The sequence below is a fragment of the Conger conger genome, chromosome 16 (genome assembly GCF_963514075.1).
Source record: "Conger conger chromosome 16, fConCon1.1, whole genome shotgun sequence".
NCBI lineage: Eukaryota > Metazoa > Chordata > Actinopteri > Anguilliformes > Congridae > Conger > Conger conger.
Window position 1 is genome coordinate 7,843,514 of NC_083775.1, and position 12,843 is coordinate 7,856,356.

Consider the following 12,843-nt stretch of genomic DNA (forward strand, 5'->3'; position numbering starts at 1 on the left):
ATTAAACAACCTTTTAAAACCGACATTTAAAACTAAGACGTTCTGGTGTTTAATTTTCGCGGTGGAACAACACAAACTCTTGAAAGACTCCAGCGCACCTTGTAGCTGGAGCTCTTGAGCACCAGGTAGCCCTTCTCGATGAGGTCGAAGGTCAGCTTGAGGTACAGGTAGGAGCCCTGGCTCAGGGCTTTGAGGTGGGAGCTCAGCTTGCCGAAGGACGTGTTGTCCATCTTGCCGTTGAGCGAGATGTTGTTCTGGATCTCGGGGCTGCTGTGGATGCGGTGGAGGATGTAGGCCTGCAGGTCCTGGTCGATGGACTCGTTCTCCTCCAGACAGTCCAGCGAGATGCGGTGGAAGGGGAGGAGCTTGGTGATCTCCTGCGCGGTGCGAGGGGTGGGGGGAGAAAGGGAGGAGAGAGGGAGGAGAAGGTAGGGTTGGAAGAAACAGAGAACATAGAGGGGAATGAAGTGATGAATTATGTCTACACTACAAAAAAAAAAAAAAGGGGTTTTGGCAGTGGACATACCACAGATATCCTTAACACTACAACAGGTATCAGACACTACAGACACCATAGATATGACAGACACTGCAGAGATCACATATACAACAGATACCGCGGATATCATGAACAATGCATTTATCATAGATAGCACACATATCATAGATCGCATATATACCACAGAACAACAGACATGTGCTGTCACTCAAACCCGGTGGGGAAGGAGGTACTGTAGTATGGGACGAGGCTGTGCGTTTAACATTACATATAAATGACATCAATTCAGCCGGTGCTCTTATCAAGAGCTACTCGCGAAACATAAAACGCACTCAGACAGGATATTTCGAGCAGGCCGGTGCGATGGAAAATATCATCAACACTCCAATAACACCAGCAAATGAGTAACCAGAAGTGTGAGAATCAGCGGCGCTGTTAGAACAGTTAACTAAACTGAAGTAGTCTGATGATGCACGGGGCAGGAAATGGTGCCGACGGCGCTGTGAAATGTCTGTGACAGATAGAGGCGTGTCCGAGCCGGTGCTGACCCGCAGCCTTGGTTCTGAGTACGTGTTGGCCCCACCCTCTCTGTTCTGACCCTGCGTGGCCCCACCCTCTCTGTTCTGACCCTGTGTGGCCCCACCCTCTCTGTTCTGACCCTGCGTGGCCCCACCCTCTCTGTTCTGACCCTGTGTGGCCCCACCCTCTCTGTTCTGACCCTGCGTGGCCCCACCCCGCCCCCAGTAGGCTCCGCCCCTCTGGGTTCACAGCCGGTTCACAGCCAGTGCAGGCCCCGCCCCCTCTCTTCACAGCCAGTGTAAGCCCCGCCCCCTCTCTTCACAGCCAGTGTAAGCCCCGCCCCCTCTCTTCACAGCCAGTGCAGGCCCCGCCCCCTCTCTTCACAGCCAGTGTAAGCCCCGCCCCCTCTCTTCACAGCCAGTGTAAGCCCCGCCCCCTCTCGTCACAGCAAGTGTAAGCCCCGCCCCCTCACCTCACAGCCAGTGTAAGCCCCGCCCCCTCGCCTCACAGCCAGCGTAGACCCCGCCCCCTCACGTGCGCGCACCTGCAGGGAGCTCCGCACGGTCACCACCAGCTTCAGCCACGGCGGGAAGCGGCCCACGGTCTTGTGCAGGAACGAGACGATGGTGTCGCCGTAGTCCGGCTTGTGGAACTCCGCTTCGTTCAGCCCGTCGATGAGGATGATGAGGTCTTCATCGGCGGTGATCTTCCTCTCTGAAAGACACGGAGGGTTCCGTCGTGTTTACAGAGGCTGAGCAACGCGGAACACAAGAGACAGGGTATAGACACAGGGCACACTGTTACTACCAAGGGACTACTCAAGAAAAAATTATATTGAGTTTTTTAAGGAAGCGATAGGCACACTCTACTGGTAGGAAAATGGCAAGCATTTTTGTTATGTTAAGCTGTGCTATGCTTTGCTGTGCTATGTAATGCTAAGTTATGCTATTCTGTGCTATGTTATGCTAAGATATGCTATGTTAAGTTATGCACTGTTATGCTATTTTCTGCTATGCTATGTGAAGTTATGCTATGTTATGCTATGCTATGTTATGCAATGCTATGTGATGTTATGTTTTGCTGAGCTAGGCTACGCAATGTTACGCAAACCGCAGCAGGGACAGGCGGGTCCCTAACGGGTCGCGGAGGGTTCGGGAGGGGGCGCACCCCGACCCCTGACCCCTGACCTTTGTAGAGGAGGTCCAGGGGCTCCAGCACCCCTCTCCTGAAGGAGGCCAGGGGGTCCTGCACGCAGGAGCGCAGACTGAGCATGCTCTGCAGGTGCGGCTCCCGCAGCAGCTGCTCCCGATAGGCCAGGAGCTGCGGCGATCGGCATAGCAACGCCGCCACGTTGTGCACGAACTCCGGCACCAGGCAGGTGTAGGCGTTGTCCGCCTGGCAGTAGTGGTACGCCACCACCTGGGGGCGACAGAGAGGGGGGGGGTGGCACAGGGGGTAAGAGAACAGCAGTTAGAGGCTGAGAAAGGGGGAATCTTCAAAACTGAGGTCATCAAAACACAGCCTTGTTACATTAAAGGGGAATTCCACCACAAAACATTTGCTCACTCAACAGATACAGGTGCAATCGATTCATTCGGTCTCTGTGGCTCTGTGTCCAAAGCTATTTCTGTCCTCTGCACAGAAAAATTGCTCATTTCGGTAGAGGTATTACATCATGATGAAGTACAGTTAGCCGGGTAATTGGAATTTACGGACAGCGATCGGACAACATGTCGTTTTAATCAGGAGTACAGCTACTATGCTAAAAAATGAAAGTTAATTTGAAAAGAAAAAGAAAGCCAGTAAGGCACTCAGGAAGGGCTGTAGTAAAGAATTCAAAGCAGAGCGAGAACACGTTCAATGCAGAGGCGTTCCCCGCTGGTTTAAAATATTACTGATTTCAGCTCCAGCGAGAGGGAAACTGGCACTGTTATCTGACCTGCTGTAAAATCCAGCTATGCCAGTTTGATCTGCTTGACAACAGAGCTGGTCTAGCTGGTCATAAGCTGGTCTCGCTGGGTATGAGCTGGTCTTGCTGGGTATGAGCTGGTCTAGCTGGGTATGAGCTGGTCTAGCTGGGTATGAGCTGGTCTAGCTGGTCATAAGCTGGTCTCGCTGGGTATGAGCTGGTCTAGCTGGGTATGAGCTGGTCTAGCTGGGTATGAGCTGGTCTAGCTGGGTATGAGCTGGTCTAGCTGGGTATGAACAGGTCAACCAGCGAGTGCTGGTAGCTCGCCTGAGCTGGTCAACCGGCTACCAGCTGTTTCAAAACCTAGCTTGAGCTGTTTTTCTTTTTTCAGCAAGGTGCATTACAACACTGGCTTCAGATGAAAGACAAACTGTCAAATCTGTAAAATGGGACAATAAATCATCTTTTAATTCAACGTAATCAAATCACCCGTGAACTATTAAAATGTTATTTTAATTTTTTTTGCGCGCTTCCACAGCGCAGTCAAAGGTGCTAATTATCGCGCTTGTGCTGTAGTGCAGAAGTGTAATACAGTAAGCTAAATTAGAAACAAGGCATCTAAGAATAGACGTTTGTCACAGCAGAGGTAAAATGGAGGCTGCCGGGGCGCTCTGAACGAGCCGATCTGAGGCTGAAGGCGCGGAGCTGAACCGGGCGAAAGGCTAAAGGCTGAACGGCGAGCTAATGGGTACGAATCAAAGAGGCGAAGCGCTGTGAGCTCACGACGGGCGATGATATTTAAATGTCACGCCGAGGGTAGCGGAAAAAACGGAAATTCTCCGACGGAGAATATCAGATGGGTAATTGGAATGCTAATTTCAAACGCCTTGGGGGCAGACAGCTAAAACAAGATGGGGAGAGTTAAAAAAAAAAAAACCAAAGTTGTTATTTATGTGTTGTGCTAACAAGGTCTAATAGCTTGGGTTGGTAATTGCTTTGCGGAATTATAAATATTTCATTAACATTTGTTAGTGGTTTCTTTTCACGACGTGTGGGCCTGGTTGAGTGTGAAGCTGATCGACTGTTGTATAGCTTGCTAACTAGCTAGTGAAATAGCTCGCCAATCCATTTCCATTTTCGCCAACTTACTTTCATTCTAATGTGGATGCGTGGTACTGACATGGTTCATAGTGCACAACAAAGGTAAGTTAACTAAATTTAACATTAGCTAAAATACCGCTAAATGGATAGGCTAGCAAGCTATATAACAGTGGATCAACTCTTTTAGACAGCTGACATCCAAAAACGGAGTGTGGGGTCTCTAAGGTTGAAAATAACATTAAGTAAACTAATTCTTATCCGTCAACTTTGCCAGCTGCCGATGAGATTGGCTAGCAAGCTAACACTAACTAGCTAACGTTAGCCATTTCCAATGAGCGAACATTCGCAAGATTACGTGTCGGCATTGTACCCCCACGGAGCCACATTCCGCAGACGATCAGCCGAGAGGATGGCGTATGCAAACTGTGACATGGAGCACATCACCACCCACGATTGGGCCTTTTTGGGCATGCTGAGATGGAGATACCAGCAGTGATGACACAGGAGCATAAGCAGAGATTCGGGGGGGGGAGGGGGGGAGGCCTGTTCTCCCGTACCTGAGATGCCAGTCTCCTCATTGCCTCTTCCTGCCGCCGGCGCATCTCCGGGGTCCCGGGACAGCTCCCCCCGCCCAGGGTGCCGTGGGAGGGCTGGGGCTGGCTGAGGGGAAGGCCCTCCGAGTCTGCAGGAACAGCAAATGCATTATGGGTACATTAGCGGTACAAACACACAGCATTGTCAGCCACACTAAAACATACACACACATGCACGCACACACTGTCTCTCTCACACACTCACACACACTCACATACTCACACGCTGACCTGATTGACACACTCACACACACACTCACACACACACTCACACACACACACAGTCACACACCCACACCCACACCCACACACACACACACACACACACACACACCAAAACCAGACAATCAAGGTCAGGAATCCACGATAATCACAACCAATCGCGACACTTGCATCATCTTTCAGCAAACACCCATCATTCCTGGTTCAGGGGTCCATAGAATTGAGCAAATCACACACAGATGTGCCCATTCAACAAAATACATGTGGTATGAACTAAGAACGCCTCAGATGAAGCAGGGGCCCGTATCACAAAGCAGGATGACCACGTTAGCTGGATAACTGCACTAGAGTAAAACCCCAGGAGACCTCCCAAATCCGGAACGTGGACTGAAGTAAAAAGAGCTGTTCCAGGTTTTACTCAGAGCAGTTATCCAGGTAACTCCGCAGTCCTGCTTCGTGAAACACGAGGAGACATGAAATGCCAGCTCTGGTCGGCCTTACTTCTCCCTCACTACGAGCACCTGGCGGTCGTTCACGCCTGTTTTCCGCTCTGGTTCCTCAGTGGTGGAATGACTTACCTACCACTGTCAGGACAGCAGAATCCCTCCCCCTATTTCGACTCAAAACACACCTTTTCAAACTGTTCCTTAGTCCTCCCCCCTGATCCCCCCCCCCCCCCCCCCCATTTCCGATATCCCTCTTGTCTACCCCCCCCCAAAAAAACTAAAAACTAAAATTGCACTTACAATGACTGTATTTTTGTTTAGAACAGCATTTCTTGTGTATTTTACTACTTATGGACGTGATGCTTTAACTTGTGGAAGAACCTATGCACTTGTAAGTCGCCTTGGATTAAAAGCGTCTGCCAAACGACTACAATGTAAAATGTGAAATGAATTGAGACATGAAGCTCGTTAGCCGGGGGCTGAACCCCGGATTCCCGAGCGGGCGGGCGGGCGGGGGCGCGTACGTTTGGGCGAGGCGTGGGGGCTGTCGGAGGCGATCTGCCGCATGCGGGTGCCGTGGCAGCTGAGCGCCACCAGGCGCGACACGATGGCGGTCTTGCCGTAGCCGATGCTGCCCACGATGACCACGCCGCGGCTGGAGCCCCGCAGCTGCGCGTCCATCTCCTGGAACAGCCAGTCGCGCCCGATGAACACCGAGTCCACCGTGATGCTGGGCACCTCGAACAGCAGCGGCTTCAGCGAGATGTCCGGCGGCCGGTACGGCGCGAAGCGCACTGGGGTACGGGAGGGGAGAAGGGTCAAAACACCTCAAACAGCTACAACAACTGCAAAGGGGCAAAACAAAATATAGGTACAGGAGGGGGGAAGGGTCAAAACACCTGAAACAACTGAAACAACTGAAACAACTGAAACAACTGAAACAACTACAACAACTGTAGAGGGCAAAACACACTGGGGTATGGGAGGGGAGAAGGGTCAAAACACCTCAGACAACTACAACAACTGTAGAGAGCAAGACACACTGGGGTATGGGAGGGGAGAATGGTCAAAAGACCTCAAACAATGACAACAGCTGTAGAGGGCAAAACAAAATATAGGTACAGGAGGGGGGAAGGGTCAAAACACCTGAAACAACTTAAACAACTACAACAACTGTAGAGGGCAAAACACACTGGGGTACGGGAGGGGAGAAGGGTCAAAAAACCTCAAACAGCTACAACAACTGCAAAGGGGCAAAACACATTGGGGTATGGGAGGGGAGAACGGTCAAAACACCTCAAACAGCTACAACAACTGCAAAGGGGCAAAACACACTGGGGTATGGGAGGGGAGAACGGTCAAAACACCTCAAACAACTACAACAACTGTAGAGAGCAAGACACACTGGGGTACGGGAGGGGAGAAGGGTCAAAAAACCTCAAACAGCTACAACAGCTGTAGAGGGCAAAACACACTGGGGTATGGGAGGGGAGAAGGGTCAAAACACCTCAAACAATGACAACAGCTGTAGAGGGCAAAACACACTGGGGTGTGGGAGGGGAGAAGGGTCAAAAAACCTCAAACAACTACAACAACTGCAAAGGGGCAAAACACACTGGGGTATGGGAGGGGAGAACGGTCAAAACACCTCAAACAACTACAACAACTGCAAAGGGGCAAAACACACTGGGGTATGGGAGGGGAGAACGGTCAAAACACCTCAAACAACTACAACAACTGTAGAGAGCAAGACACACTGGGGTACGGGAGGGGAGAAGGGTCAAAAAACCTCAAACAGCTACAACAGCTGTAGAGGGCAAAACACACTGGGGTATGGGAGGGGAGAAGGGTCAAAACACCTCAAACAATGACAACAGCTGTAGAGGGCAAAACACACTGGGGTGTGGGAGGGGAGAAGGGTCAAAAAACCTCAAACAACTACAACTGCAAAGGGCAAAACACACTGGGGTATGGCAGGGGAGAAGGGTCAAAACACCTCAAACAACTACAACAACTGCAAAGGGCAAAACACACTGGGGTGTGGGAGGGGAGAAGGGTCAAAAAACCTCAAACAACTACAACAACTGCAAAGAGCAAAACACACTGGGGTATGGGAGGGGAGAAGGGTCAAAACACCTCAAACAATGACAACAACTGTAGAGAGCAAGACACACTGGGGTATGGGAGGGGAGAAGGGTCAAAAAACCTCAAACAACTACAACAACTGCAAAGGGCAAAACACACTGGGGTATGGGAGGGGAGAAGGGTCAAAAAACCTCAAACAGCTACAACAACTGCAAAGGGGCAAAACACACTGGGGTATGGGAGGGGAGAAGGGTCAAAACACCTCAAACAACTACAACAACTGTAGAGGGCAAAACACAATGGGGTACAGGGGGGCTGATGGGTCAGAATACCTCAAAAAACGACAACAGCTGTAGAGGGCAAAACAAAATATAGGTACAGGAGGGGAGAAGGGTCAAAACACCTCCAATAACTACAACAACTGTAGAGTGCAAGACACACTGGGGTACGGGAGGGGAGAAGGGTCAAAACACCTCAAACAACGACAACAACTACAGAGGGTAAAACACACTAGGCTTACAGGATGGGGGGAGAGTCAAAACACATCACCAAACAACCTCTTCAACTAATTAGTTGCTGTATATTGCGATCAATTAACTATACAAAGTCAGGCTCAAACGTGTGCCTTCTAACATTGAAGGCAAGGCTGTTTAATAGTTAATATGCCCAATCACATCACAGGCATTTAATATTTCACAAAGTGATAGTCACTACATTTTCTGTCACTGGTGACAAGCCAAAATTCAACATTCCTCCCCACGACTGAAGAAACAGAACTCAATCCACAATTCATTTTTTTGGGGGCGTATAAAAAACACTCCAGTATAGAAAGATGTAATTTCACATTTTGGTTTGAGTTTTTCCAGTTTTGTGTTATGACTTCCATCGCCATCGTTGCTATAGCAATAAAGACCGAATTGATTTTATGTTGTTTTTGCATCTGCTACATGTCGAGCAGGCACACACTGATAGCCTCTGAGTCTCAGCCACAAGTTTAACATAAATCAATAAACATAAATACATATTATAAATGAATAAAGCCTGGCCTCTTCCTTCAAGCTGACAGACTGCAGTTTAATACGCGAGAGGTTTTACCATGCGCGTCTACATGTCTGGTAAACGCATGGCAATGAAGGTAACGCAGGGTTTCCAGGCTGGGCTGGGAGTTTTTCCTCACCAGCAGGGGGCGCTGTTTTTCAAAGGAGGGGGAACAACGAGACACTACGCAGCTCCAGTTTGTGGTCGCCTGCCTTCGTAACGCCAAAATTCTGGTTTGTACTGAAGTCACACAGCCCTTTCAACAAGCGTCGTGCCCTCAAAAACGAAAAGAGTCGCGCAACGTTTCGCGTTTACACTTCAGCGAACGCCTGTGGGGAAGGCTCTGTTGTCTCTATGGCAACGAGACGTCAAACTGCCGTTTACGTTTGTGAAAACATGCCGCATGACGCTGCCCGGTGAAATTATTGAAAGAAAAAAAAAACCCCAATAAAACATAATGTATCCATGACAGTGAAGTTCAGAGTGCCACGATCTGGCTGGCCGAACAACACTCCATGGCAAAGTGCCCAATGCATAATAAAAAAATTCAGGACAGGCGCGATATGACGCTTTTGTGGTACGACAGGAGCGGGAAGGGTTGTGCACCGCAGTATAAATCAGTCATAACCATTCGCCCAGGTATGGCTGTGTTTGGAAGGAGAATCTTTGACAATCTTTAATACCACATGTTTACTGTAACAGCAACGTACAGCATTGTACTTCAGTGAAACTACAGTACAACTTTTTGCGGTATCTGTCAGTAATGTTTTGTAGGGGGCAATATTAACTATGGCCGGACGAAGATCTCACGTGTGATTACACTACTAACACAGATCTGGGTACAACCAGCATTTGCTTACTGATAGAGAATGAGATACAACAGGGGTCTGTCTCTGCCCTGGTACAGGACAGCCAGGTGAAATGCAAAAAACCAGCAGACCTGTCCTCTCCTGTACCAGGATCTAGAATATTCTCAAGAACAGGGATGATAAAATCACGGTCCTTGAGGGATGAGAACTGCTGGTTTTCCACCCTCCCTTTACCAGGGAGTCAGGTGTGAAGTCAGCCTGACCAATCAGTAGCACTAATTATTCAGTCAAGTATCCGGGAGGAAAGAAAACCAGGGCTGGATTTGGATTGGAGGGCCAGATTTGAGGATCCCTGTTTCAGGAAGTCGGTCCGGCGCTCGGTTGGAGAGTGAGGCATGATGGGAGGAGCAGGGGAGTCTGGGAAATGGGGCAGAAGCAGAGGAACTTACTTGACTGGGACTGCCAGGCATGGATGGTGGTGGAGGCTTTGACAGACAGGACACACAAGCAAGAGGACAGGGAGAAAGAGAGAGAGAGTGAGAGACATTACCGCACTGAGACAGAGATAGAGAGAAAGAGGGAGGGAGGGAGAGAGAGGGAGAAAGTGAGAGTGAGAGAGAGGGACAGAGAGGAGAGAGAGACAGGGATGAGAGATGAGAGAGAGAGGGTGAGAGAGAGATAGAGAGAGAGGGAGAGAGAGACAGGGTGAGAGAGAGGGAGAGAGAGACAGGGTGAGAGAGAGGGAGAGAGAGACAGGGTGAGAGAGAGGGAGAGAGAGAGAGGGAGCGGAGCAGGACAGAGCAGCCCGTGACATCATCAGCTGGGCGGAGCTAGAGGAAGCAGGAAGCAGGAAGCTGGTGGAGGGAGGATCTGTATCCTGTGCCAGGGGAACAGGGGCTCTTTCTAATCGCCTTCATTTTTTAATCTCTTTTTTTCTTTTCCTTGCTAGAAAAAGAAGCTAGACAAAGAAAATCGTAGTTGTTTAAGTTGTTAAAATGTGAATTAGGCGGGATCGGGAGAGGTGGATTTACGTTTTCAAAAAAAAAAAAAAAAAAAAAAAGACTTAATGTTTCCTCGCTCAAAGGTGAGAAAGCTAGTTCCTTGAAGAAACATTTAACGGGTGGGAATGCCCTCACAGATGGCGGGCCTTGATCGATTTCCGGGTCAGGAGCGAGTAAAAGAAAAAAGGAGAAAATAAGCGTTCGGAATGAGCCGAGTCGGCCAACCCCAGTGGCTGCTGGAGGTACTGCAGCTCATTAAGCCTCTGGAACCAAAAAGCATGTTTTCTCCCCACTGAAGCTGACAAATTTACCCTCGCAAAATGATACTGTTTTTGGACTGTAATTTCCGACTGAGCCATAATTACTCACCAGGGACCGATTTCTAGGATTTTTTTTTTTTTCTCCTAGCACCGTCATCTGCAGCGGAAAATCACAGCGATACTGAAACAGGGGGGCGGAGCAGTACCCAGAATCCTGTGGAAGTCGTGCAGACGGAGGCAGGCTGTCGGACAGCGCCCCCTAGAGCCTCGGAACTATCAGCACGCGTGTGGGAGTTGTGGGAGGGGCCTTATGCTCTTCCGCTACGAGTCCCCACCCCCTGTCCAGGGGAGACGCAGGCTTTCACCTGTTTAGCTTATAATGGGGGGTCCTGGATTAGAGACGGCAGGAACCCCCCCCCCCCCCCCCACCGCCTTAAAGCACCGATAAGCACACAGCTTTTTTGCTTAGCTTTTTCTGGGCTCAAATGGAGAATAAGAGAGCTAGTGGGCTGTCCCAGCGCTGGGGCTGGGGTTGGGGCTGGGGCTGGGGCCGGGGCCGGGGCCGGGGCCGGGGCTGGGGCTGTCCCAGGGCTGGGGTTGGGGTTGGGGCTGGGGCTGGGGCTGGGGCTGATGCTGGGGTTGGGGCTGGGGTTGGGGCTGGGGTTGGGGCTGGGGTTGGGGTTGGGGCGGGGGCGGGGGCTGGGGCTGGGGCTGGGGCTGGGGCTGGGGCTGGGGTTGGGGCGGGGGCGGGGGCTGGGGCTGGGGCTGGGGCTGGGGTTGGGGTTGGGGTTGGGGTTGGGGTTGGGGCTGGGGCTGGGGCTGGGGCTGGGGCTGGGGCTGGGGCTGGGGTTGGGGCGGGGGCTGGGGCTGGGGCTGGGGCTGGGGCTGGGGCTGGGGTTGGGGTTGGGGTTGGGGTTGGGGTTGGGGCTGGGGCGGGGGCTGGGGCTGGGGCTGGGGCTGGGGTTGGGGTTGGGGTTGGGGTTGGGGCTGGGGCTGGGGTTGGGGTTGGGGCTGGGGCTGGGGCTGGGGTTGGGGCTGGGGCTGGGGCTGGGGTTGGGGCTGGGGTTGGGGTTGGGGCTGGGGTTGGGGTTGGGGCTGGGGTTGGGGTTGGGGCTGGGGACCCCCTGCTCTCAGGGGCGGGGCAGGGCTCACCTCGGAGGTCCTGGGCGCCGCGCCCCACCCCCCCGCTCTGACGGGGCATGCGCAGGGAGGTGCGCAGGGGGGCGTGTCTCTGCTCATCCAGGTACGCCAGGTCCTCCAGGTGCGCAGAACTGGTGGCTGCAGGGAGGGAGAGAGAGAGAGAGAGAGAGAGGGGGGGAGAGAAGGGTGGGAGAGAGAGGGGGGAGAGGGAGAGGGAGGAATAGGGCAAGAGAGGGAGAGAGAGGGAGAAAGAGAGAGAGAGTTCAGCAGGTGTAGCTCAGCTAGTTTGCCAGTGGAGCACAGTGAGGTGTGGAAGCAGGCCTCGTTAACGTGACAACACCGCTGGCAACGGCGAGCTTCAAATTCAGAATAACGGTTGACTTCGGAATGCCATGGGCGAGGGAGAGGCCCGGGTTCAAATCCATCGGCTCAGACCGATGCGAATCTATATCTGGCCGCACATACCACAGCACAGGGGGATGGAGGAAAAGCAGAGAGGGTCAGAGAGGTCATGAGAGCAGGAGGAGAGAGGGGTTTGGAAGGCAGATAAATATTAGCACAGCACCGACAAGTAGGGCTAGAATAGAAGGGGCGGGGCGGGAGGCCGTTCTGATCTCAGTGTTGTCTGGGTGTGTGTCCGTCTTGAGTGTGTATGTCAGTGTAGCACTGCACGTGTGTGTATATTAGCGTAGCTCTGTATGTGTGTGTATATCCGTGCAGCTCTGAACGTGTGTGTGTGTGTGTGTGTGTATATTAGTGTAGCTCTGTATGTGTGTGTGTGTGTGTATATCAGTGTAGCTCTGTATGTGTGTGTGTGTGTGTGTGTGTGTGTGTATATCTGTGTAGCTCTGTACCTGAGTGTATATCAGTGAAGTAGCTCTGTAAGTGTGTGTATATCCGTGCAGCTCTGAACGTGTGTGTATATCAGTGTAGCTCTGTATGTGTGTGTGTGTGTGTATCAGTGTAGCTCTGTACCTGAGTGTATATATCTGTGTATCTCTGTATCTGAGTGTGTGTATATCTGTGAAGCTCTGTATGCGTGTGTATATCTGAGTAGCTCTGTATCTGAGTGTGTATATCTGTGTAGCTCTGTATGTGTGTGTGTGTGTGTGTATATCTGTGTAGCTCTGTATCTGAGTGTGTGTATATCTGTGTAGCTCTGTATGCGTGTGTGTGTATATCTGTGTAGCTCTGTATCTGAGTGTATATCAGTGTAGTAGC

General features: G+C 51.4%; 1 pseudogene; it reads right to left on the reverse strand.

The window, feature by feature from the left end:
• Positions 1-12,843, reverse strand: part of LOC133114637 (protein TANC2-like) — a 144,283-nt pseudogene that overhangs the window by 24,865 nt on the left and 106,575 nt on the right.